The sequence below is a fragment of the Pleurodeles waltl genome, chromosome 4_1 (assembly GCF_031143425.1).
Source record: "Pleurodeles waltl isolate 20211129_DDA chromosome 4_1, aPleWal1.hap1.20221129, whole genome shotgun sequence".
NCBI lineage: Eukaryota > Metazoa > Chordata > Amphibia > Caudata > Salamandridae > Pleurodeles > Pleurodeles waltl.
Window position 1 is genome coordinate 459,997,755 of NC_090442.1, and position 27,650 is coordinate 460,025,404.

A 27,650-nucleotide genomic window follows, 5' to 3' on the forward strand; every position below is an offset into this window, starting at 1 on the left:
CTGGATGCATAACTGCTCTCTGGGTGCCTGTGTGAATTATAACTGTCTGTTTTGCCCACTGACTGGGTGTCTGAGTGTTTTCATGCTTCTGTAAAGAGGTATCTGAGTTTCAGTGAGGGTCGGACATTCCATATATATCTGGTCCTATCTAACTGCAAGTGCACATGTAAGTCAGTGAAACTCAGAAGGACATGTTTCACCTTTTTATCACAAAGGACAGTGCTTTGTGGCCTACCTACATCCTAGCTGTGGGGTGATTTTTCTGTAGTAATAGAAGAGTTAAAGGCTTGCCAACTGGGTTTTCTAGTACCAAGTCAAGGTGACATAAAAACTGCACAGACATTTTCAGCAGTAGTAGGCTGGAACCATGTATAAAGGAGTAATTATCTGGATGGGTGACTAGATTATGTCTGTACCTGGCAGCATATCTCTGTGAGTGTATAAGTCCTCCATGGGTGTGCCAGCAGATGTTGAAGTAAATATGCCAGTACATCAGTGGCTCTTTTAGTAAGCCTGTAGGTCTCTAACTGTGCATGTAAGTGATTATATGAATAGCTTCCTGGCTGTCTTGGTGAGAGCATAGAAATGTAACTGTGAGTGCAACTGCCTCTAATACAGCTGGATACAAAACTGCTGTCTACTTGTGTGAGTGAATCTATAAGTGCCTCTGTTGATGGGTGTGTGAGTCCCTTCATGCTTCTGTTAATGGGTGTGTGAGACTGGATATTTTACTGGGCTGAGAGGTATGCAATCACACTTGTAACTAAGTGAATGGAAAAAGTAAATGTCTTATGTTTTAACCATAAGCCATTGTGCTCTATCTTGTACCCAACAGCCTATCTGAGGGAGTATGTGCAGTACAACAAGATGTTATGGCTTGGCAAGGTGGTTTACTGATGCCACGTTTATCAGGCAGTAAAACTGCACAAACAAACTCTGCAGTAGTAGGCCCAAGTTAGTTTTTGAGTGGGTGTATCAGTCTCTGCATGAGTATTTGAATGCATGCATGAGTACCTCACTGGGTCTGTGAGTTGATGCATGAGTCTCTCAGTCTATACGTGCTTTTGTGAGTCTCTGGGAAGGTCTATCAATGTGTACATGAGTATCTCAGTGGATCTGTGAGTGCATACATGAGTGTTGGAGTGGGTCTGTAAGTGTGTGCCTTTCTGAGGCCCTACATGACTCTCTGAGTAGGGCTGTGTGTGTATCAGTACATTAGTGGGTCAATAAATTGGCACAAGTGTCTCTCATTCTGTGACTGTATACATGAGTGTGTGAGAAGGTCTGTGAGAGGCTGCATGAGTCTGTTAATGTACAACTGTATGCAAGACTCTCTGAATATGTCCATGAGTGTATGCATGAATACCTCAATGGATGAGTGAGTGAGTGCATGTGTCTCTTAGTGGGTCTGAGTGTAGGCATGAGTAGCTCACTTGGTCTGTGAATTGTTGCATGAGTCTCTAAGTGAATCAGTCTCTAAGTATATCTATTAGTGTGTGGATGAGTACCTCAGTGGATCTGTGACTGCATACATAACTGTCTGAATTGGTATATAATTGTTTTCATGAGCACCTCAGTGGGTCTCTGGGCGCACACATGAATTTCTGAATGGCTTTGTGAGTGTTTGCATAAGTGCCTCAGTGGATCTGTAAGTAGGCACTTTAAAGGAGGAAAGGACATTTGAAGTAGCTCATGACCTTCCCCAGTTCCTGCAAACACAGACAACCAGGTGCCCTCTTGATTAGATTAGGAGAGGGCAGGAAAGGGGTGTGTTAAGTATTTGTAGCCACACTAGTGGGTGGGTTCGGCCAGACCTAACCTCCAAAATGCAGTTTTTGCCATTTTGGATTTTTAAGGAATGTTGCTCCCTGGGATTGAGTTTTGTCACACTTCCCAGGAAGTGGTCATCCAAGAGGGTAGTGACATGTCTGTGATTGGACAGTTGTCCTCCCGACCCCCCTGCTTTTCACCCCAGCAGCAAGGAAACATTTGGCAGAACTGCACCCACACCTCAGATCCCTACAAGGAGCTAGACAAAGGAGAAGAAGGACTGTCCTGCTGGATCCCTGACTTGCACCTGGACACTGCACTCTGAAGGACTGCACCAGCTGCACACTTGGGCTTCAACACTAAAAGGACTTTGCCTGTCTTCAACTGCTTCAAGAAGGCACTCCCTGTAAGCTACAGGTACAAAGGAGATGCCCAGAGTCCCCTGCATCAAGTCCTGCAAGAAGAGCCAAGCGGACCAGCGTCTAGTTGCCATTTGAGGATTCTGACCAGGTGCATTGTAGTCTTAACTCCTAAGGAGCAACTTAGAGCTTCTGGAATCTTGGATCAAGTTGTGGACACTTCAAGGACCCACAAATGACCACTGAAAGAAGGTCCAGAAGTTTGGAGACATTTGCAGCAACTGTTATAAACAGCTCCATAAGTTGAAGAGGTGCATTGTGGGAGTTGTAACCCCAGATCCCAAGACTCAAACCAGAGCCTCTAAACCCTTGGCTGGTGCTGTGAACCACTTTCCTGTATCAAGAAACACTTATGAAAGTAAGTGTAACAGTGTTTCATCGTGGGTGGCCTGAACTCTGGACTTTGTCCCTGTCCAGTGTGACCTTTTTTTTAACCCTTTAACTGCTATTTGCTTCTAAGCGCTAAAATTACTTTAATCTTTAAAAATTCATACCTCCGGTCCCCTTCATCTAATTTTTGTCATCTTTGTATCATTGCAGAGATAAAAATATAATCCATTTTATAAACTGGTGTTGGATTTGTATTGTTTTATGTTTTACTTTTTTACTATTTTGTGATTTTTAAATGCTTTACACAATTGTCTCCTAAGTTAGCTTTGCCACTCATTGCCAAGCTACCAAGGGTTGAGCGGGCTTAATTTATTGAGACCTAACTTGACCTAGTGGGGGTTAGTGGCCTATTGCTAAGTGTAGGTACTTACCTGCCCTTCCAATAATCCACTTTCCAACACTGATGCATCCACTCAAACACTCACTGACACAGCCACAGACATACTTATGCACACACTTACAGACTCACTCAGAGAATAATGGATGCACTCAGACCCACTAAGGTACTCATGCACCACCTCAGACACCTACTCACATTTTCATGCATGTGCACTCATGGAATCAAAGATTATTGCATTCACTCACAGATGCACTCTTACACACACTCAGACATCCACTCATATATTTCGAATACTTCTGTACACATAATACTCATTTTTATAAACCTAGCATACACATTTCTATTTGTGATTATATTTATAGTATATTTTAAATCACATACCTGAAAATAAAGTTGGTGGATGAAATATCTCTTTTGAATTGTTATTGGATAGATTGAAATATTTCACAAGTTCAGAAAACTAAGCATAAGAATGGCACACCACTCATACAGCCACAAATGGCAACCTCTTCAACTTTACACTGACTAATACCGTTGAAGCCAGCAAATCAAAATGTCCCTTCCATATTTCATTTTCTTACTGTAATTGTCACTGGTTATTGTTGTTAACCCTTTATTTACCTTCTGTGAAGAAGCCCAATACTGTAGGATATTACAGGTATTTGTGAACCCGTCGCAATGCTCAACGTGACCCCCCATGTAACTTCATAATGGGTTCGCAAATATTTACGAGAGTCCATAAAATATTAAACTTGCTATTTTATATACATTACAGTAATATCACTGTTCAATACTAAGTCCTAATTAGGAAAGCACATTGACATTGTAGTATTATTAGACTAAACAGCTCAAATGTGACTAAAATAAAGTACAGTCTCTTTAACCAACATATTCCTAGCCCAGTTCCCATAGCAACCCACTAGAACCATTAGGTCACAAGTTTACAACACATTCTACGAACTGAACCTCAGCAACTGAAGAGCAGCAGGTGTGCTTGACTGTTTGCAAATGTAACCATATCCAAGACTCCATTAAACTTTTTTATTTAAAGCACAGTCACAGACATATTTACTTACTGTTAAAAATTGCAACCTAATTTTACGTTTCTGAATGTTAAAGCCATCCTTTTTGTTTCCAAATAACTCCTGCCCTCCATTTTAACTGCCTTTTCATTTTTTCAATATCTCATTCTCCCACAGCCTTCTCCTGTGAGCTATACCTACTTGTCTTTAGAATGTTCAGAGTGTGGACTGTAGGTCACAGCTTTGTGTTTTGGGGTAGGGAGTATGCAAGAAAGAGTGGCATTGACAGAAGCCTGGGTGTGCCAAATGTGGAAATTACTTGGATTGGCCAGAGAGGATTAAAGTGGCATCAATTGCTGTCTGTGGTAAAAAGGATTAGGGACTGCCAACCCCCTCAACTCATGATTATGCACTGTGGTGATAATGACCTGGGCACAGTTACTGGAGTAGGACTGGAACTCCTAATGAAGGATACCTTTGCACAATTAATGGCACTTTTTTCTCACACTGCCATGGTACTCGCCAACATATGCCAAAGGCAGAAGTGGTCAACCAAATTCTGTCGACAGATAGACAAAGCCAGGAAACATGTTGATAAAACTGTTTCAGCTTTTCTCAGAGACCATAAGATGGGCTGTATCTACAATACGAACTTGTGCTTTGACATGGAGGAAATCTGTAGAAGTGATGGAGTTCACTTCACAGACAAAGGCAACAGGGTGTTTCTCAGCAACTTGAAATACTGCAACCTGCATTATGAATAATTATCATCCACTACACAGTTAACACAAAGGCCCTTGTCAGAGCCACATTATTACAAAAAAATCGCTACATTTTCTATAGAAATATTTGTTTAATATTTTGTTAAAGTTCCCAAATCTGTTTCAAAAATGCAAATCAAAAGCAGTCACTAAATGTCAGCAACCCGTTTCAAATTCTCTTAGTAAGTGTGTGATTAGGTGCATGCATGAGTCCCTTCACTGGGTATGTGAGTAGGTGCATGGGTGCCTCACTGTGTCTCTGACTGAGTGCACAAGTCTTTGATTCCATGAGTGCATGCATGAGTCTCTGAGTGGGTATGTGAGTGTGTGCATGAGTGCCTCAGTGGATCTGTCAGTGGGTGCATGAGTGATTAACTGCGTTTATGAGTAGCTGCATGTGTCTGACTGCATCTATGAGTGGGTGCATGAGTCTATGAATCTATGAGTGCATGCATTCTAACAGTTGGTCTCTGAGTGTGTGCATGAGTGTCTCAGTGGGTCTGTGAGTTGGTGCATGAGTCTATGACGGTATGCATGAGTCTACGAGTGGGTCTGTGCAAGAGTGACTCAGTGGGTCTGTGAGCAAGCGTATGTGTACCTGAGTGGATCTGTGAGTGGGTGCATGAGTGTCTGAGTGGGTCTGTGAGTGGGTTCATGAAAGCCTGAGTGGGTCTGCCTGTGAGTGCATAAGTGTCTGAGTGGGTCTGTGAGTGCATTCATGAGTGTCTGAGTGTGTCTGAGTGTGTCTGTGAGTGATTGTGTGAGTGTCTGATGGATGTGTGAGTGGTCGCGTGAGTGTCTGGGTGGGTCTGTGAGTGGGTGTATGATTGTCTGAGCAGGTCTTTGAGTGGGTGCATGAATGTCTGAGTCTGTTAGAGTCTGAGTAGATCTGTGAATGTGTTTGTGAGTGTCTGAGTGGGTGCATGAGGTTTCTTAGTTGGTCTGTGAGTGGGCGCATGAACTTCTGAGTGAGTCTTTGAGTGCATGTGTTTGTGTCTGAGTGGGTCTGTGAGTGTTTTGTATGAGTGTAAGAGTGTGTCTGTGAGTGGGCTTGTTACTGTCTGAGTGGGCATGTGAATGTCTGACAGGTGTGTGAGTGGGTTTGTGAGTGTCTGTAAGTGATACTATCTGTGTGTAAGTATTTTTTTTTTAAGAAGCGAGATTCGCTAATCCAGCACGATGCTCTGCGTGGCCCCTTGTGTAACGTCACAAAAGATTTGCGATTCAAAAAGATGGCAAAAAATGTGTTAAACTAATTTTTTCATCCTTTACACTTAGGTATATCTCCAAATGAAAAGAAAAATTGAGTTGGTGAACCTCTAGCCTGATCCCTTCAACTATATTGCATCCGTTATTTCAGCCCCAAAGACCATATCCCATTGCAGAAAATGGTAGCTGCGACTTTCCACGCAGGTTGCGACCAGCTAATCAGTGCTGTGCAGTGGCCTCATGGTTCGCAAATCCGACGTGAGTGGAGTCGTGAAGGATTTGTGCCTCTTCATATACAAATTTGGTTTACCTTTAATATCTACCAAAATGCTGAACAGATTTATCTTGATTAACAAAAACGATAATTTGCGTACTAAAAGCTATCTTTCTGCGAAATTTGGTGTAATTTCACACAGCAGTTTGGGCTGTTAGTTGTGTTCACAACTCCTATGGGAATTAACATGGGAAATACACTTTTTTGACCCCCCGGCCCCTTTTCTTGGGCCCGCTTGACTGATCCCACCCAAAACGTCCCAAGCACAACAAGATTCTTTGGCACACTTTTTTGGGAAAATTTTGTGAAGGTTCATCAAACGGTGCCAAAAATATAGGCAAGTCAAAAAATGCTTTTCCTATGGAAGCTGGGTCCTAACTATAACTACCTTCTAGGTAACTATCCACTGGGTAATATACATACATATCTAAATATATATATATACTTATAAAAGTGTATATATATATATATGTATTACACAGTGGAAGTAGTTAGAACCACGTTTCCATAAGAAAAGCATTTTTTGTTTTCCTAATAACTTTGCAGCCGTTTGACAAATCTCCACAAAACTTTAATAAAATGTTCATCCAGCAGAGCCCCTAACGGGAAAGTTTCTGGGGTGGGGAGAACTGTGAAGCAGAGGCCGAGAACAAAGGGTTTACAACTGATTTACACCAAATTTTGCAGAAAGCTGGATCTTGGTCCAAAAAGATTGTTTTTTGTGTTTTGAAGGGAGACCCTTGAGTAGTTTTTGAGCAATTAATGCTATTGTATGGAGCATACAGAGGCTAAATTTACTAATAGTTGTGTGAACTGCACAATGTTGAGCAACGCTCACAAGCTTGATAAGTAAATAGGTGCAGTGCTTTGGTTCTCTTTGCACCACTCTTTGCACCACTGGCATGCCCATGCATAATGTTAGTAAATAACCTCCTGAATAGTTTTCATTCAGTAATTTTCAACAGGTGTGACCTGCCAAAATGCACTAGAAGATGACTATGGTATTTACAGCAGTACTGAGAATTCTGATGACTACGCAAACAGAGGTTTGCACACAGATCAGTACTTACCAGCCCACTAATGATCAAGGTCTTAGAATGCTATGTCCATCTTTATGTCTTCTTGTCTATTCCATCACATACCGGGAGTTGGTAATAATCATGCTACAGAACATTGAGTGTATGCAGTATTGTCACTTGAGATAAGAGCAAACAATTGGCTATTGTTGCTAGAATGTTATTTTCTGTGATATTTATTTACTTAAAAGGCACCAGTGTATTTCATGTTCCAGAATACCCCTGGTCCGATAGAAGGCAAGGCAGGTTTGGGGGAAGGACGTCAGACTTACATTTTTGTAAGTAAATAACCCAATCTATGTAATGATTCCTAATTACATTGTGATATAGAATTTTACCCTCAACATTCAACTGCCCTGAGAATAACTCCTATAAATAATATATTTCTTAAGCATAAAGTGAAAGCCATAAGCCTAAAATGAAGCTCTCCTCTTTTCATGTGCTTTCATTATTTATATATTCTTGACATGGTTTACCTAAAACTGTCTTGCATTGGCTTTTGTTAAATACTGTCAAGGTCTGGATGCTGAGAAGGGCCATTGAGTTCCCTCTTTATTGCCCTGGAAAAGATGGTTCTTCCAAATCGTCACAGTGCCGTCTACACAGAACGTTGTACTTAAAGAGGTGTCCGGTGTCTCCATAAGAGCGGCCTATTTAGGAGGGAGAACATCCTTGTCAACCTGACAACACCTGACTGAAGAAGAAGAATAACACTGAAGTGATCAACAAAACATCAGGGAGGCAAAAAGAGCCAGGCATAATCACAGTAGAATCCAGAAGCTGTTCAAACTGCTAGGAGCTAGCAATAAAGGACAGAAATAGTGGCAAATGGTGAAAATGTGATGAAAAATAAGGAAACAAATGTGTTGCAACACATCTTCCTTTTGTAATCACCTTCTTTATATATGCTTCTATCAGGAACTGACATCATAGGAAACGACTCTACTACATTGTTTATTCGGACATTCTGATAACATCCTTTGAACAGCCCACCATGTTACAAGCGTGTGTCCAGAAGGTTTGTCTATACCACTTTCTTGGAATTCATTGTGTGTATTTGGCAAGTGAAGAAGAAGCCCAAGTTTGACATCCTTCATGCCGTACTGAATAATGATGTCCCGCTAAAGCCCTTTATAATCTGTGCTATAAATCACTCACACCTTTCCACATAACAGCTGTTGCGGAAAATGCAGAACAGCCCACCAGGCGAGGATGCCGACCACACATGCAAGGTCTGGACATGCCAAGGCATCAAGAATTTCATTTTGAGTCATCACCCTTTTAATTCATTTTAACTTTAGAATGGCGTAAGCTTTCAGAAACAAGTATCTGTGCTCTTGTAACTGATTCACATATTCAGTTGGTCCTGCAACCAAAGGATCATTAAGAGGAGAAAACGAAATACTCTTGGATGAATTCCCTTCGTGTAATAGGAATGTGAAACCTTGATGGCATTATCTGTTACAATATTATGAGAGGATGCTGAAACAAATAAATATGAGACTCGGATGTCACGAGTTCCAGTACAGTTGCACCATAGATAGCGATCCAGAATTTGAGTGTCGATAATAACGGAAGAGTGAGCTCGTTCAACTCTCAAAGCTTTACATCTGTTTAGTCATGAAACAGGTAGTCGCACGTTGCCGCACAAATTGACTAAACATCAGACTAAATGATAGCAGAACATAGGAAATAGTTAACTCGATGAGGTGACACAACACACAATCAAGATGCACACGCATGATTTCAAGAGCTCCAAACCTTAACCATTTATGTCAATTGGAGAAGCGTGGGGTTAGTGAAATCTCTGTCCCAACCACTGGCCTCACTATTAAATAAATCATCAATGAGACCACATCAAAGTGCAATAGAGAGAACAGAAAAAAGTTCAAGCAGATATTAATGTTCAGGGACAAAAGTAAAGGTAAGATTGATATTATCGCCGGAAGGGAGGTAGTTAGTTTCTCTGTACTATTATACCCTGCCTCCCTGCTCCAAGATCACAATACACAAGTCATCCACGGATTATCAGCCTTTTTTACAGAAGCCTGAAATTAAGGCCAGAAAAGGAGTGAATGAAGAAGTATGAAGCTAAAACCATGAACTGTCTGTTATAATGGCAGAAGGCAAACCCATGGCATCGCGCCACACTCATGCCCTAATGGGCCTACTGAAAGGCCCTTGAATGTAAAGAAAGTGCCAACATATTTCTCAGGGTCTGATGCTGTCTCAGAATTTTACCTCTTTTCTCTGTTCATCATATGAACAGAAGCTACTTTCCCTGCCTTTTTACTTTCAACGTTTCCCTTTCTTCTTTCTTTAGGTGCGTTTCCCATGTCTGCATATTTTCCTCTACATCCGGTTTGTGCACCCCCTTGCATGCCATTCTGTCTCTCGCTGCTCAGCTGGTAATTACTATCTTCATTTACTACGTTTACCCTGCGTTACAGCAATATTTACTTTTCATACTTCTCCCCTCTACTACCATCAAATCTTTCACCTCTGTTCATTCTATCACGCCTCTCCACAGTTCCTATTTTTCCCCTCACTACTACCCTCTTTCACCTCTACAAACCCTATGTTCACTTCTTTCTTACTGATTTGCCTATCATTAGCAGTCTCTATGCATCCTTCTTATATTCTGTATCTGGCATCTTTCGCCTCAGCACTTTCTGATGCTCGTGACATTCCTCCTCAGGTGTTTACCAGGGTTGGCACCTTTGTTTATCTTTCCTCTGCTGGCTCAGCCAGCAGTGGGTACAGGGTGGGGCAGGGCTGGGCTGTGTGGGGTGGGGGGACAAAGAGGGGAGAGTGCACTAAGTGCACATGTGTGTTTGGCCAGCCGTCTTAGGTATTCACAGCCGGGCTGGAGAAGCACCACAGACCCCAGGCTTGTGTCTGAGCTCCACTGCTAAAACCAATCCTGATGCTGTTTACATGATATGTTTAGCATGTAAGCAGCACCAGGATTGCTGGGGAGCCTGTGCTGGTATCCTGGGACACCACAAGAAGACCAGCGGAGCAACGCGGCAGGAGGCAGCGGTGATGGGAAAAAGGTACTTTTTTAAATTATATTTTTATTTATTTATCCTACCGCAACCATCCCAACCCCCACTGCCTTTCCTTGAGATTTGTGGCAGCTGCTGCTGGTGTTTACTCTCTTTTTTGTCAGCAGGTCCTGTCATACCAGATTTCACCTCTCTTCTCGCATCAACTCCTTAATTATCTGCATTTCTCACACTGCCTCGCACTTACTTTTCACAGATTATTACCATCCTGATTTAACAATGCCTGCCCCATTTCTTTTCCAATCAGTCCACCGTCCACTTTCTCACAAAAAAAGTCTCTTTCTTCAGCTTTATAAGTATTGGAGTGTAACTATCAGCCAATATGCCCTTTCCATCCTTTTTTTCCAAACTGCTTCTATGGCATGTTATTTGATGTTAAATTTTTCTAAGCGTCGTAAAAATTATCTATTTGGTGTACATGTGTCCAGTTGTAGTTACCCGCCTATGTGTGTCAGGGGCAGAGGTGTAACACGAAATGATGGGTCTCTCTTGCAGAATGTGATGAGGCCCATGAGTCTCCCACACCACCCACATATTCATTGATCTAGGACTGAATGGGGCCCTCTTGAATATGTTGGGACCACTCTTTGTGCAAAAGGGCTGCAGTGGCCTGCATTACGCGCCCGGTCACAGGAAGGAATTAGAGCAATACCTCTGTCAAAGGACTTAAGCACCCTGGGCCTCCTTTCTGTTTTTGGCTTCCTCTGGCATTTAGGCGCTGGGCAAATATCTTGAATGCCCCTTGTGAAAACTGGCACGATTTGTAACAGAGAAGGGCTAGTAGGACTCCTAAATAGGAAAACACAATTCCCAAATTGCACAATATTTGACTTAAGTTGATTTATTCATTTATTTTAGAAATAAGCAAGAGTCTGTTTTATACTGTGGCTGTGGCTTTATGGAGGTGTCAGCCGACATATGTAATGCTCAGGTGAATAATGCCAATGGCCTTTCTACAGAAACTGTTCAAAGTCTTACAAAACAATATAGTAATAACACCAGAAAGGGAAGTCTTATCAAAATGACCATATTCTAGTGATGGTCACTTTGGCCTGTGAGAGAAACTTGAGTAACCAATTGTGTGACTGTGGGAAATTATTTTTCAAATATGAGTGTGTCGTAGCACTTTCGAAAATATGGAAAATGTGCAAAACCATGTGAAAATTATTTCTCATAATTCGTGTTTTTTATGCTGAATAGAGTCCTAAGAGATGAACTAATGACGTTGCAACTATAATGAATTACCTAAATAGTTTAAAAGGGTAAATCATGAAACTAATAGTTTGTTTAAAAAAATATATTTTTATTAACTTTTAGTGGTTATACAGTTTCATCATTTAAGGCATTATCATTCTTAGTCATTATTAGAAGTATTATTCAACATTACGCTTCCATTTATATTGGTGGCTGTTGACTGATTTACTTTATCTCAGTTACATTGAGTCGTTAACCGTACCCTTCTGCATTATACTTGTCCTTGTTCTGATAGTGTGGATCCATACCCATGCCTTTTTTTTTTTAGTATTGCTTCCTTATTTATATATCATTATCAACCTACTGTAACGCTCAAATAAACATCAGTTCACATGCAAGCAATAAAATAAAAAATAATAATTATTTTTTTAACTACAAACGTGATGGTGCCATGGTTCCCTGTGAACTAATTGTGTTTTGGGTTGCGGTGGGACACTGCCTCTGGGTTGGTTAGATCTAGTCCAATACCCGGTGGTCCTTCCATGTATGATGGGTTGCTTATTTATCCCTTTGTTGCTCACCTTCTTTTCCCTCTGTGACCATCCCTTGTTGCGCCTTTTCCATATTTCTGTAACTACCTGCCCCCCTTGTCCGCCTTCCGTTCTATTGATAATTGTTGTGGATTTGACCCTCTGCTATCCCTGCTATCTAGATGAGCTGTCAGCTCTATTCTCCTGTGTCACTGTCTTCGCCCATCACTATTTGCCTCCATTTTGTCAAGACCTCCTCCCATTCCGGGGCTATTGGGGTCTTGCGCAGGCCTCAAGCCTCCTCACTCTTTAGGATCGGTAGTTCAGCTCCTGCCCACTTCAATACATAACGCCTCCAGTCCGCCATGTTCGGGCTCCTGGGTGATTTCCAGCCCATGGCGATGAGTCTCCTGTATAGTACTAGTGTAATGTCCATGTAGCGCTCCTGTACCTTCCCTATTTTTAACCCCGATTTCAAGCCCACCAGGCACACTGCCGGCGTCTGCGGTGTGGTCATTCCCAGTAGGTTCTCCAGGTCCTTCACTACCGTTTCCCACCCCGCTTGGATCTCTGGGCATTGCCAGACCATATGATCAAGACTGGCATCCATAGCTCCGCATTTGGGGCATCCCATAGGGGTACCTCCGTATACATGGGTTAGGCATTGTGGGGTAAGATATGTTCTGTGCGTGTAGTTGTATTAAATATATCTCAGGCGTATGTTCCTTGACACTATCTTGGGGTACGCCAATAAACTCCTCCACTCCATGTCTGATAGCTCTCGTGCTATGGACCCTTCCTATCTATCCCTTAGTGGTCTTAGCTGGTCTAATGTGTCCTCAGTTAGCGTTTTGTATATTTTGGTGATTAGGTGGGTATCTGCCCCTGCCGTCAGTAGTAGATGTAACACCCTGTGTGTGGTGGGTTCCGCATTTATCGTTACCCAGTGCTCCCGTACAATATGAGTGATTCTCTGATGCATGAGAAACTGCCCTCTGGGGACCCCTTTGCTGTTTGTTAGATCGGCAAAGGTGCTCAACACCCCTCCGTTAAATAGGTCTCCTATCGTCACTATTCCGGCCTTCGTCCAGGCCCCCAGGTCAGAGTCGTCATTTCTACTCTCAGTGCACCCAGCGGCAATGCAGGGGAGTAGGCCTTCCCCTCTCCTACTCGCTGTATGCACTTCTTCCAGCAGTGCAACACCACTTTCATCAAAGTGCTCATTTCTTGTGGCTTAATCTTCCGGCTCATCATGGCTGCCATTATCTCCTCGCCCCCCGGCTCTCTCCCTACTGTGCTTCTGTCCAGGTAGCCCCCACCCGCGACCCATCTGGCGGCCCACTGTAGTTGGCATGCTAGGTAGTACTCTTCGAAGTTCGGGACTCCAAGCCCCCCCTCGCTTGTTGGTTTACATAGGATCAATATGGCTGTGCGGCGCCGGCCCCGATCCCAAACCAGATCCCTTAGTAACGTGTTCAACTCTTTGAACCACGAAGCCGGGATCTGCACTGGTAGGTTAGCGAAATAATAAAGGAGGCGAGGTAACAATCATTTTTGACAGCGATATCCTGGCCATTGTGGATAACTTCAGTGATCTCCAGAATCCCACTGATGCTCGGAGGGAGCCAAGCGCTTTGCTAGGTTTCCATCGCGCAGGTCCCGTGGGTCGTGGAACACCTGGATCCCCAGGTACTTAAATGTGTTAGGTACCCACACCACAGCCTCTGGGAATGTAGACGGTTGGGCACTACCTTTTGTTATCTGGAAAACATATGTTTTGCCTCTGTTGAGGTGTAGGCCTGAGAAGTCTCAGAAACAATCCAGTGCCTGTAGTGCCCAAGGCAACCCAGAGTTCCCGTCCCTGGGGTATATTAGGATATCGTCCGCGTATAGTGGGATGTTATGTTCGATTCCTCCCCATTTCACTCCTCTGCCCATGCCCTCCATCCTTATATGCGCAGCCAGGGGCTCGATGGCTAGGGCGAATAGTAGCGACGACAGGGGGCATCCCTGCCTGGTTCCCCTATATATGGATAGGGGCTTGAGATGGTTTTTCCCGTCCTCACTCTTGCCTGTGGAGCTGTATAGAGTAGGTCCACCCATTCTACCCACTTGGCTCCCATGCCCATTCTTAACATTACTGTCCTCAGGTAGTCCCAGCGGATCGAGTCAAAGGCTTTCTCGAAATCTATTGCTAGCAGCGCTCCTTTAGAGGGCTTCACTGTTTCTGGCATTTGTAGAATAGCAAAGAAACGCCTAAGATTAAGTGACGTGCTACGGTTCGGTACAAACCCATTTTGGTCTTCGTTTACTAGGGTAGGTATGTACCGAAGCAATCGGTTAGCCAATATTTTACTAAGGATTTTAAAGTCGCTATTTAACATTGAGAGTGGCCTAAAGTTAGTGATCGACGCTTCGTCCGTTTTGGTCTTAGGTAAAGGTATCACCACCGCCTCCCTAAGTGTGTCCGGGAGTAGGCCGTGGTGTAATGCGTCTGCATAGAGGTCCACTAGCTGTGGGGCCAATAACTTAGAGTATTTCTTATAGAAGTCCATTGGTAACCCATTAGTTCCCGGTGTCTTCCCTGGGGCCAGCTGAGAAATCGCCTCCAGCACCTCCTCAGTGGTCACCGGGCCCCCTAGCACTTCACAGTCTTCACTGGTCAGTGTCGGCAGAGGAAGTGGCCGCAGGAACTCCCTCAGTCTATCCTTATCTAGTTCTCCTGGTTCCCTATACAGAAAAGTTTAGTACTCTTTAAAAGCGTCATTCATAGGGCCGGGGCTAAATCTGTGGTCTTCTTTCATGTCCCGTACGCTTACTATGGGCGCTCCCTCACCACCTGGCCTTACCAACCAGGCTAGCATCTTTCCCGATCTCCCTTCTTCCGATTGTACTGAGGCCAGGTGTCTCCGAAAGCAATGGCAGCGGAGTTGTTCTTCCACCTGTGAGTGGGACTTTGTCACCTGCTCGTATTCCTCCTGCTCTTGCGCACTTCTTTGCTCCTTTTTTTCCCATTCGTGTATAGTCTTCTCTATCTTAATAAAGTACGCTTTATGCCAATCGTCTGGCTTATGCTAAAGCTCCTTGTCGCTACCTTCAGTGCCTCCCACTCCACGTCTCTGGAGGAGGTCGACCCCTTATTTATGTTAATTTGGTCAGTTAGGTGAGATCGGAGTGCCTCTCTAAATGCCTGGTCTTCCAACGCTGTTGGGGACATTCTCCACTGTCCACTGTCGCCCTCCATTTTACTAATAGCGGATTATGATCCGAAATGGTGCGCCCTAGGTATTCAGAGTGAGTTATACTTCTCGCCATCCCGGGCGTGCACACCACCCTATCAATACTAGTGTGTATTTGATGCAGGTCAGAGTAGAATGAGTAGTCCTTATCGTGCGGGTGTTGTTCGCACCATATGTCTACCATTCCCCAGTCCTCCACCTACTCTCTCACCTTCTTGGCAGTTTTATGCGTCAGTGCTCCTTGTAGTGGGGGTGAGGAACGGTCCAGGTCTACGTCCAAGACACTGTTAAAGTCTCCTCCTAGTAGTAGTTCCCCATGTTGCTGGAGGGTGATATGACTCGAAAGGCGTTGCAGGAAGGGGGCCTGATCTTGGTTGGGGGCATATACGCTTCCTAGGATTATTGGGACCCCGTGGAGCCTCCCCTCCACCACTATGAATCTACCTTCTTGGTCTATGTCTATGGATATCGCTTCAAAGGGCACGCCCGCACAGATCCATATTATTCCCCCCCTTGCATATGCCGAGTACCTAGTGGCGAATACCTGCCCCAGCCATCTGCGTCTAAGCTTATCAACCTCGTTCGCAGTCAAGTGTGTTTTTTGGAGCATTGCTACATGTATACCCCTCCTCTTTAGGTGAGATAGTATTCTATGTCTTTTTGCAGGCGAACCCATACCCTGTACGTTCCATGTTAAAAAATTATAGTCAGCCATCTAGGTATGTCGTGCAGCAAATGCGGATCCCACCTGCTCTCGCTGCCCTTGCCTCTGCTATGCGTATTCCAACCACCCTCGTGTGTGTAACCTAATTTCCACTGGCACCATCTAACTTTAAACTTAAATAACCCCAACTCCCCCACCCCAGGGCGCCTCCCTAACTGTAGGCTGCCCATGAAAACCAAGCAATCAAATAAGATGCACCAACTATTACTCTTAGTTCTCGTCATTCCACCTGACTGGACGAGAAACTGGTCGGGGGGATGGTTCTATGTCCGTTGGGGCCATACTCCCATGTTGTGCGACCCGCCCGAAGCTCGCCGACACCTTGTTCACCCCAGTTCATCAGATGTCTGCGGGGTCACTTTTGGGAGGCCCTCTGAGCCGTTAGGGTCCTCGACGGATGATGCTGCAGTGTCATCCGACTCAATGTCTTCGTTTCCCTTTGAGGAGGGCTCCTTGCCCATCGTTGCCACAGCCCTCAAGGCCTCCTTCTTGCCTAGGTCTTTCTGGGATTGTGACGGTTCCGTACGGGGTTGGGTCCGGCGCCGCCGCCCCCCCACCCGCATAGGGGTGGGGAGGGGCCCCATCCGGCACCCCACCCTGTCTCCTCCGCCCCCCCCCGGGCCTCCAACCACTCCCAAGCCTCTTCAGGGTTTTGAAAAAACGTGGACATCACCTTCAGTCTGGCCGGGAAGAGGAGTGAGTACTGTATTCCCTCTTCCCTCAGCGCCCTCTTCACCGCAAGGAATGAGGATCTCCTGATTTGAACCTCGATGGTGTAATCCGGGAAGAGGGTCACTTCTCCATTGTCCACCATATAAGGGCCAGCCTCCCTGGCCTTCCGGAGCAGGATGTCCCTGTCTCTGTAGTGTAGTAGGTGTGCTATTACTACTCTGGGTGGCCGCCCCGGCGCTGGGAGCCTCGCTGGGACCCGGTGCGCCCTCTCTATGGCAAAGAACGGCATCAGGCGTCCCGGGGCCACTGTCTTACGCATCCATTCCTCCAGATATTCAACCATATTCGTGCCTTCTGCTCCTTCCGGTAGGCCCACCACTTGCACGTTGTTCCTTCTGTTTCTCCCCTCAGCATCTTCTGCCCTCTGCTCTAGCCCCATTACTCTCTCTGTGAGGTGCACCATGGTGGCCTCCACGTCCTTTTGTCTCGGGACTGTGTCTGTTAACGTGGCCTCCGTGTCCTTGACCCTGTCTGTTAATTTTTGGTGGTCCGCTCTGAGGAGGCCAACCTCTACTGCGACCTGATTTATGTCACGCTGGAGGGTGTTTTTTGTGTCCTCGATAGCTCCTAAAATGTTGTCCAAAGTGTCCTGCACTTAGGGCTGCACCGGGCGCTGCATGTCTTCTTTTTTCTTTTCACTGGCTGTTGGGCGGTCCATTCTCTTCTCTCCGCGGCGGCGTCTTGTGTTCATGGGCGCTGGGAGAGCGGAGGCCCGGCTCTCTACTGCTGTAGGCTGTCCCTAGTCCGACGTCCCTTGGGCCTTCTGTTCTAGCGTGTGCCTTTACCGTGGTCTGTATCAGTCCCCTAGTGCTTCAATCAGTCGCTGCCCACCTCACTGCAGTTGCCATCTGTCCCCGATCGACTTTGTAGAGCTCCGCCGGGTGTCCTGTAACCCTCAGGTGGGGGCTCTACCCCGTAGGCCAACCCGAGCCACTCTGTGCTTCCAGCAGGGCCCGTGCCGTACTTCAGAGTTCTATGGGGCCTCTTCTTCTCGCGTGGTACGCTCACCGCAGCCCCCTGTTGGCCGACATCCTCTTCTCCCTTGCTGCAGGCCAGGAGCAGAAGGCGAAAAGTAAAATGCAAGAGCACCGAGGGGCGGGGGGACGGCGCAGCCAGAGATCCTCCGCTCGTGGCCCACGGGCACAGCCCATGCTCCTAGAACACTCTCAGGGCCGCACTCCGCTCTTCAGGGTTCAAGGGAGCCCCCCCCAGGTCACCCCAGTCCTCCGCCGCTATCCCCGTGTGTCCCGGGAAAGGGGCACAGGACCACTCCCTCCTGCCAGGCCCCGGGCCCCCACTCCAATCCGTTGGGAGTGAGGACTCACACCGGACTCTCCTCCTGTCTCCCCGGCGCGTACGCGCAGCCTCCACCTCCGCACTTGATTTCCATGGGTATCTCCTCACCGCTCCCGGGCTCCCAGGGGCACCGTCCGGCTCCCCTCCTGTAGGCCTGGCCTCTCCGCCCGGGCCGTGTTACCGCTCCGCTTTTCTGCCCATCCAGTCGATGCAGGGCCCAGCCACACCACTCTCCAGCATCGATGTCTCAGTCACTGCTGAGAAAGGCCCAGGGTCGCCCCCCCCTTCACCGGCTCACCTCGTTTTCATTGTCTCGAGGACAGGGAGGCACTGCCAATTTCCCTTGCGGTTCTCCGCTCTCCGCTCCTGCGTTCGTTCCCGCTGACTTCAGGCAGCTCACGCCCCCTTCTGCTGGCACCGGGGGGGCCCCCAAGAAGCCCGCAGCAGGCCGTGCCTCGTGGCTACCCGAGTCCCCGGCTCGCTCACGAGGACTCCAGGCGCGGTGGCTGCGCCGCGCTCCTCTGGTTTTACACTCTCTGGGGTCAGCTGAGCCCCCGGCACACTCTGCTACCGTCGTCCCACCGCTTTGGCACACGGTTGCTGCGCCAGCGGCTCCGAGGCAGGGGTCCGTAGGATCGGATAATTGTAGGCCCCGCCGGACCTCTCGGACTATACGTCCAACATCTTGCCTGTGTGGCCACGCCCCCATCATGAAACTAATAGTTATGCCACATTTTCCTGTAGGACACCATTATTTCTAATATGGATGTAGTTTATTCAGTTCCGTTCAACCTGCTCCTGCTCATTCTCCCTCCCATCAATGTCCCACTTGAAAACCATCTCTCACCTTGCATGGAACACCAAGTGAATGGTGTAAATGTAATAGTGATGTACAAGGTTATTAGAAAGGCTGTATTGTGAATGAAGCTTCCACCACTTGCCCAAAATATAATTTTCAAGGACTTCTGCAAGAAGTGTTGATGTAGATGTTCAGAATTTATGATGTTAGTGGGATGTTTTAATTTGGGTGGACTATCCCCAGAGGGTATATGATAAGCAATAAGATGGAAGGTTTGTCTTACCTTAAAACATGGATTAGTGCTAATGTCTATTTAATTACGTTAACTGTTCCTGATTTGCCAATGTGACCCTATCTATAAGCATAGGCTGAATTTGCAGAATCTATTTTTAAAATGTGTGATTTGCATATAAAAGTTCTTCAACTTTGGCTGTTGAAGTTTAGTTTCAGTCAAGTTTAGTTTGAGTTTAGTACAGGTTTGAGTCTAGTTTAGTCTGGGCTTAGTTATTTATCAGGCTTGGGTTATGTGGAATTTTATAGCTGTCACTGGGACTGTTGGTACTCGAGATTTCATTTTCCTTAGGTTCATTTTGACTTAGACTCTGTGAGATGTGTCTATGCTCTTTATGGGTTTGACATTTAAAATAATTACTTGATTTCTGTTAACCAGAGGTTGATGTGTTCTACGACTTTACATTTATATTGCATTTCTGTATTTTGAGCCTTTATGGCATTTCATGCATATTTTCTGTGTACTGTATTGAACTCTTTCTGTATTAAAAGTCAGCTTTTTGCCTTATTTTTGGCCTACAACTCAGTTCTTTACTCTTTACACTTCCAATATTTATTTCAGTTTAACTCTAAATTGTGTTATTCCGATGAGGAGAGTAGCCTTTAATCACTAAATCAACTGGAGAAACTGGAGCTGAATTATTTTAGTAAAATTTTGGGGTATCTAAATATTGGGGTGCAGGTGATAATCGGGGTTCGGCTCTCACAAGTCATTCCTCTTTACAAGAATTTGAACTCACTGTTGCCGCATAGGGGATACAGAACCTCCAGCAACCGCAAATTTGGCCCAAACCCACAATTAGGCAGTTTAATCCCAGAAGCTGGCCATGTAGCCTCTTTATAAGTGAAAACTGGCACTGCCGACAAACTGAAGCCACTAACAACAGGAGTAACATCAGCAGTGCTCAGTGTTAGTCTCCAATGCTCTGTGGGATATTTTTTTAATGATATAAACACGTACATTTTGTTCCATTAATGTATACATCTGATTATCTTCACCTCTTCCTTGTAAGACTCGCATGCCCCTTTTCAATCAGACAAAACACCATTTCAGCTGAAATACCTAGTCTTTTTAGTACTTCAGAAAAAGTAGCAAAAATAAGTACAAGAAATAATATATATCGTTACAACAAAGAGCTATAACAGCCATTATTGTATTTAATTGCAAACGAAAATACTACTCGATAGAACTGGATTTTCATGGACTTTAAATTAGGTTGTGTAATAAAACAGAATGAAATCTTTGTAGACAGTCTCTAAATACCACGCTTACCTAATTAAAAAGGAAACACAATGTGAGTAAAAGCAATTCATACCATGAACAATGATTTATTTATTTATAGCGTCATTTATATGGCATAAATAGTTGAACACTGGCACTTAGGCACTTTATCATAACAACATTAATGTTGCAACATGAGTAATGACCTTTAAATATGAACCACAATAAATGGAAATGTACAGATTGGATTCCAGCTTGGGTGCATTCTGGAGAAAGGTCACGCAGGGAAATGCAAGCCTACCGTGAAAAATCATCGGCAGAAGCAATATACTCTTCAAAGAAGGATGGGGTAATATGCAGTCTTAAACACGATTACAGACATGGGCTGTGGCATATACATCAGGCGCTTAAATCATGTAGAGTGCGTAATGAAATACATACATTGAGATAAAGTGATGGCCCCGCACGATAATAATTCGGTGCTAAAATGTACTTTTCCACCAGGCGTGTTGCAAATGCTGCTTCCAATCTTTTGAAATATAACTCGCTGCCCGTGTGTATTTGTGAAGTAAGATAGTCTTGGATGAATTGCAAGGTCTAATCTCCCTGACACTTTAAAGATAGCAAAAGGGAGAGATAAGGAGATGCAGGTGCTGGATTTTCTACTGTTTAATCCAAAGAGCATTAGTAAAGCCAATAGGTCTGATGTTTCTATGGTGCATACTAGTACCTTTAAACCTCTCCTCATCACTCCTACCCACTCCCACACTAAAAGTGCAGCGACACGCCACATGCACAGCCCACATTCACACGACACAGACATTCAGATACCTTTGCAATGTGCAAGCACACAACAAACACTACATGGAACAACTTCCACTTTCACTATTAGCACATGTAAACACACCACGTTGCACCAGAGCAGCACACCACACTCAGACTCGTGCAATTTACTGAGCTGCAATAAAGTGAAAGTGGGTCATTTTGTCACTGTTTAGAAGTAGAACTGATTGGCCCTCAGCTCATTTAGAGATGCACAATAGATACAACAGAAGCCACCCTGTTCTCTCACCCGCTCTTCTGTACAGAAAACCAAGGGTCCAATGTATCAAGCAGTTTTACCATAGCAAAGGTCAAATTTGAGCGTTTGCAACCGCAAAGTGTTTTTTTTAAATGTACCAAACCCATACTGCGAATCACATTTCGGGATTCAGAATAAATACAGAATCGGTATTTGGAAGGGATTTGTAAACGCAGTACACTCCAAATACAGATTCTTTAGCTTGTGTATCAAGGTTTTGTGACCGAAATTTGGTTTAAAAACATTCATTTTCTACCACCAAAATAAAATTTGCAGACAAAAACATTTTTTTATGAGCAGCAAGTGGTCCATGGGACCACTGCCCGCTAGCAAAAAGTGTTTATAAAAGTATTCATTTTCTTTTTTACATGCAGCCCGTTTTCCATTTAGGAAAACAGACTGCATTTAACATTTAAAAAAAATTGCCTTCTTTAAAAGCAATCACAGACATGGAGCTCTGCTGCCCCAGCAGGTCACCGTGCCTGTGATTTAAACCAATCAACGAGATTCTCAATTTGCGACATACTTCATGCATATTACCGAGGTCGATTGAATTGCGACCCACTCTGATTCTGTTTTTTGGTAACAAGCCTCTTCAAACATAGGTTGGTTCACAAAATTCCAATGAATTCGGTAAAATTCGATGTGCAAATTGCACCCACTTCTACCAACTGCATTTTAGTAGATTTCTCTTCAGAAATCCGAAATTGCAAATTATTGTTTGATGTAATTTGCAATTTCTTAATGGGAAACTTAATACAATAGGCACCTGTACACCTAGCCTGCCACTTGCCTTTGGCTCCCAATTCCTTCTTGTTCCAGACTGATTCAGTGACACCGAAGCTGCCTGGGTTTCTCCGCCAGGGTTTTCCTGACTGGGTTTTGCCACTCACTGTTCATCCTGCCAATAGAAGCCCCACCCACCCCAGGACCTACTTAATGCAGGCTGCAGCGCTACCACATCAGTAGGCACCTGGATTCCTAGCCTGCCACTTGCCTGTGGCTTCCAGTTCCTTCTTGTTTCAAACTGATGCAATGACATCACAGCTGCCCGGTTTTCCTACCGGGGTTTTCCCGACTGTGTTTTCTCACTGTTCCTCTGCCAAACGAAGCCCCACCCACCCCAGGACCTACTTAATGCAGGCTACAGCAGGCCCAGTGCCATGACCACTGGCCCTCCCTCCGAAGATACAGCATCGCCGAGCTCTACACCCTCCCCCTGGATGCTGCAACAAACACTGCCCCCGCATCCACCCACACTCCATTTACCTGCACCCACTACTGCTTCACCTGCCACAGAATACACATCAGCCCACCGACCAGTCCCATCCTAAACACAGCACAGACACCACCTGAACATACACACTAACTTGCATACGCCATTCTCAACACATGCTCACTATGCAAGCATTCCACTGAATTATGGGACCTCATCGCTACCCTCGCACCCGACATCATCTTCCTCACTGAGACCTGGTTCAACCCCACATCCGCCACAGACACTGCCACAGAGATCCCTGACAGATCAGCTGATGAACAGTAATCATCCACAAAGAGACCGTACAGTGCACCACTACCACCGACAACCCCATCACCCCCATGGAACATCTCAACTTTAAGCTCCACACAGATGACAATACAATAAACAGAGGCACCCTCGCATACAGACCTGCAGGCATGTGCTCCAGCTTTTGCAACACCAATGCAGACTTCATTGCACCCCTAGCCTTAGACTCCAAGGACTAGATCTTCCTCGGAGACTTACATTTTCACATCAATGACCCCTGTGACAACAACACTGCACGCCTCCTCAACAGTATGAGCAGCCTCAGATTGACCCAGATCTTCCATGACCATACACACACACTGGACCCCATTTTCACCTCCAGCAACCGCATCAGATACAGCCATGTCACAGAGCTCACATGGACCGATCACTCCATCGTCTACTTCAGCATCTCCAGCCCCGCACCTCCACCCCCAAGATGAACAGCTCCCCACTGGAGGTGGAACAAGATCTCAGAGACCAGTTGGGGGGATGCCCTCAACACCACCAACCCTGCTAAGCAATTTCAATGCCTGAATCACCAATTACACTGACAGCTTCTTCTCCATCATGAGCAACAGCTGAAGGTAATCCTCAAAAAGGCCAGCTGGTACACCCAAGGGCTCAGAACAGTGAAAACAGATGGCATGCCAGCAAGGACACCTCTGACAGAGCAGCTTTCAAGATCTCCCTCAGCCTCTACCACTGCCTGCTGAGGGCAGCAAAGAAGACAGCCCTTGCCCCATGCATCGAAACAAAGAAACTTTTCAGCATCATTAAGTAATCCTTCACACTAGCTGCCGGCGGAAACAACATCACACCCTCACGGAAGCTGTGCAACAACCTCACCAACGTCTTGCACAACAAGATCACAACCATATACAGAAACTTCGAACCCCAACCCATACCTACGGACTTCCTCGACAGATACGCCACCACCATAACTGACAAACCACACACTAAAAATCTGGATAATCCTCTCCACCCAGGACATCACCTCCACCATGAAGTCCATCCACTCGGGAGCTCCCACAGTCCCATGTCTGCAAAACATCTTCAACCTTGGAAACCAAAGGATCGGCCAGGAACTCACTACCCTGTTTAACAGCTCTATCACCACCGCAATATTTCTCGACCCAAAAACTACCAACCAATTTCCCTGCTCCCATTCCCAGTGAAGGTACTGGAAAAGATCACCAACAAGCAACTCATGACATACTTGGAGCAGAACTGTCATTGTTGGACTCTCGCTCCTAGTCAAGACTGCTGGTTTAGGGATGACAGCACTTTTGTTTTTGGCGACTAAGCCACTCCTACAACAAGTTACAACTGTCAGCCGAACCCTCCCGGCTCACAAGCAGTACCTCACCAAAAACCCAAACAGCAAAAGGTGATTTCTGGCAGCCTTACTCATGGACCCTAGATTGCAACATCTCATGGGAGTTGAGGTGGAACAGAAGTTACCCTTTCCTCACGTTAGCAATAAGTCTCAGTCACACACAGGCAATGAAGGAGATGCAGGAGAATTTTCAATAGTTCTATTGAAAAGACTGCAATTACGGTAAAATGCTTGAGCTGCAATGATCAGGATAACAAACAATAAAGGGAGCATAATTGTGAAGATGAAAGTAATGAATACAGAGACCCCCACCATCTTGCAACAAACATGAAATGTAAAGCCCCTAGCAAGAGAACGTAATCTCTAACCTAATGAGAGGTAGATGTGATAAACCTAATCTACCAGCACCATGTCCATGAGGAGTGCCCCTTGACCCTTGTTACCTTGGAATGAGGTCTCTAGATCAGACTCCGTGGTGACACAAAGGCTGGGTTCTGCAGCAAGGTGACGTGCAGCATAGATGGCATCTGGAAGGAATCCCTCTGATACGCTTGTCTGTGTGAGATGTATTTATACAGATCATGTAGGACCCCTTATGCAAGTATGTTCCCAAACAATTGATAAGGAGGCAGACTTGTGGCAGCTGTTATGTAAACAATCCCCAACAAGTGTACCTTATGCTCCTGTCACACGTAAGTGAGAAAGGGACATGATGTGAATACCTGCTTACATCACTTGATTATGACGCTGATAGTAACACCTTCACAGAGTGGCACTGATAATGCAAAACAAAACATTTCTCTAACTATAAACAACAGCAGCCATCTTAAAAGAAAGAATAAAATAAATCGGCTAAAACAGAGCAAACTAAGTAGGTTAAAAGTTACTAGGTGACGGGGGCAGGAGCCAAAGGGCTAAGCTAACCTCCTGAGTCCCAATAAAGCTAAATGGGATTCACAACAGAACCAGCTACTCAACTCCTCCCAATCTGGCTTCCGCACCAATCACAGCACTGAAACTACCCTGATCATAGCCTCTGACGGCATTTGAACTCTTCTTAACCGAGGAGAAACAGAAGCTTTGATTCTCCTCGACCTCTCAGCAGCCTTCAACACTGTATCCCACCACTTGCTGATCGAAAGAGTCCACCATATCGGCATCCAAGGGGACACGCTCAAATGGATCACCTCCTTCCTCACTGGAGGACTCAGAGGATCCACCTTTCACCTCTGAAACTCGGGTGTCCTCCACGGCTCATCCCTCAGCCCCATGCTCTTCAACACACACATGACCCCGCTGGCCAACATCATCAGATCCCACTGTCTCAACATAATTTCCTTTGCAGATGCCACCCAACTCATCATCTCACTCTCTGACAACCCCTCCACCGCCAGAACCAACTTCCAGAGATGCATGACAAGCGCCGCTGACTGGATGAAGAACCTGCCTGCAGCTGAACCCAGACAAGATGGAAGTCCTGATCTTTGGCAACAGCAGCAACACTCCTGGTGGCCATCAGACTCAGGACCTGCACCCACTCCTTCCAACCATGCCAGAAACCTTGGAATCATCATTGAAAGCAAGCTCACTATTAAATCACAGATCAATGCTGTCTCCTCCGCCTTCCTCCTCACTTTGCGCATGCTACATTAGATCTTCAAATGGCTACCCCTACACACGAGATGCACCATGACACAGGCCTGCATCACCAGTCGACTGGACTACCGCAACGTCCGCTACATAGGACTCGCCGCACACCTCTGACAGAAACTTCAGACCATACAGAACATCGCAGCCAGATTCATCCTCGACCTTCCCTGACGTACCCACATCACACCCCACCTCAGGCAACTCCCCTGACTCACCATACAGAAGAGATCCCAATTCAAGCTGCTGACCCACCCACACAAGGCTCTGCACAACCAAGGACCCACGTACAATAATCACCGCCTGAACTTCCACCAACCATCGTGAAGACTGTGCTCTGCCTCCCTTTCACTTGCCCATACTGCTAACATCTACTGAAGCAGAAGTGGAAGACGCTCCTTCTCTCACATTGCAGCAAAAACTTGGAACAGCCTCTCTACACACCTCCACATCATCTCACCGGAATTCTGAATGGCGCTCAAGACCTGGCTGTCCGAATGAGCCTCAGGGACTTGCAAGTGCCTGGATATCCTATCGGGTGTTTAGCTGCACTTTATAAATCCTGATTGATTGATTGAATACATCAGGCCCTAAGTTCATTATAGCCTCGTAATGACAGCATGCAATTATATCATCAGCAGTATGATAGTATGGCCTGATTTGGGGAAAATAGATACAACTGAGCATTTGTAACTATTGTCAAATTAAAAAGGAGAAGGTAAATCGTTCTGTAACTGCATGCCGGGGATCCTTGGTAAGCTGTCATCACTGTCATTGTGGTCTTGCTGATTCCTTGGCAGAAGGTTGTGATACAGATAGGTACAGCATGTGCATGAGTGCAAGCAGGCGGTGCAGAGTAAATATTGCACTTAAAAGCATGCACATAGGAAACACTGCTTAAATAAGCATGAGCAGAGGGTTTGCTCAATACAGGTTCCATCAGGAGAAGCACTGATGGGGGCATGCGCACTGGAGATTCTGTGCTCTCCATCCTTTTAAAGGTCAGGCCCACATGTGTGGTGCATAGAGAATATACTGCTGAACACAGCATGTGCATGGGTACTTTGCTCAAAAGAGTACGTTTAGTGAATATCCCAAGGAATGGAGAGTGAGTAAGAGAGAAACACAGAACAGCGACCCTCGTGTTTCATTATAATTGGCTGAACTTACACTGCAAATTGGGCCTGACATACAAAGATTGCTAATAAGAAATTGAAAATTTCATCAAATAACATAAACTGATTTCTTATTAGGAATCTAGTCAAATTGATTTGGTAGAATTAAGGGCAATATGCACATTAATCATTTGGTATTTTATTAGCCTTCCTTGGTATTAATAGGTTGTTTCACAAAATACCTACTCAATGGATTAAAATTCAACCTACCTCAATAATATGCACAAGGTAAGTCGCGATTGAGACCCACTAAAATTGGTGAGATTCACAGGTATCTGCTGAGGTCAGCAGTCCTCAAAGTCTGTGATTGCTTTTAAATAACGCAATCTTTTTTTGTAAATGCAACCCGTTTTCCTAACAGGAAAACGAGATGTATTCAAAAATACATTTTTAGGAGCAAGCAGTGACGCGCTTGACCAATTCCTGCTCCTAAAAATGTTTTTGTGAATGTTACCACCAATTTGGATTTAGGGGGAAAGTATTGATGTTTTGCGAACTGATTAATA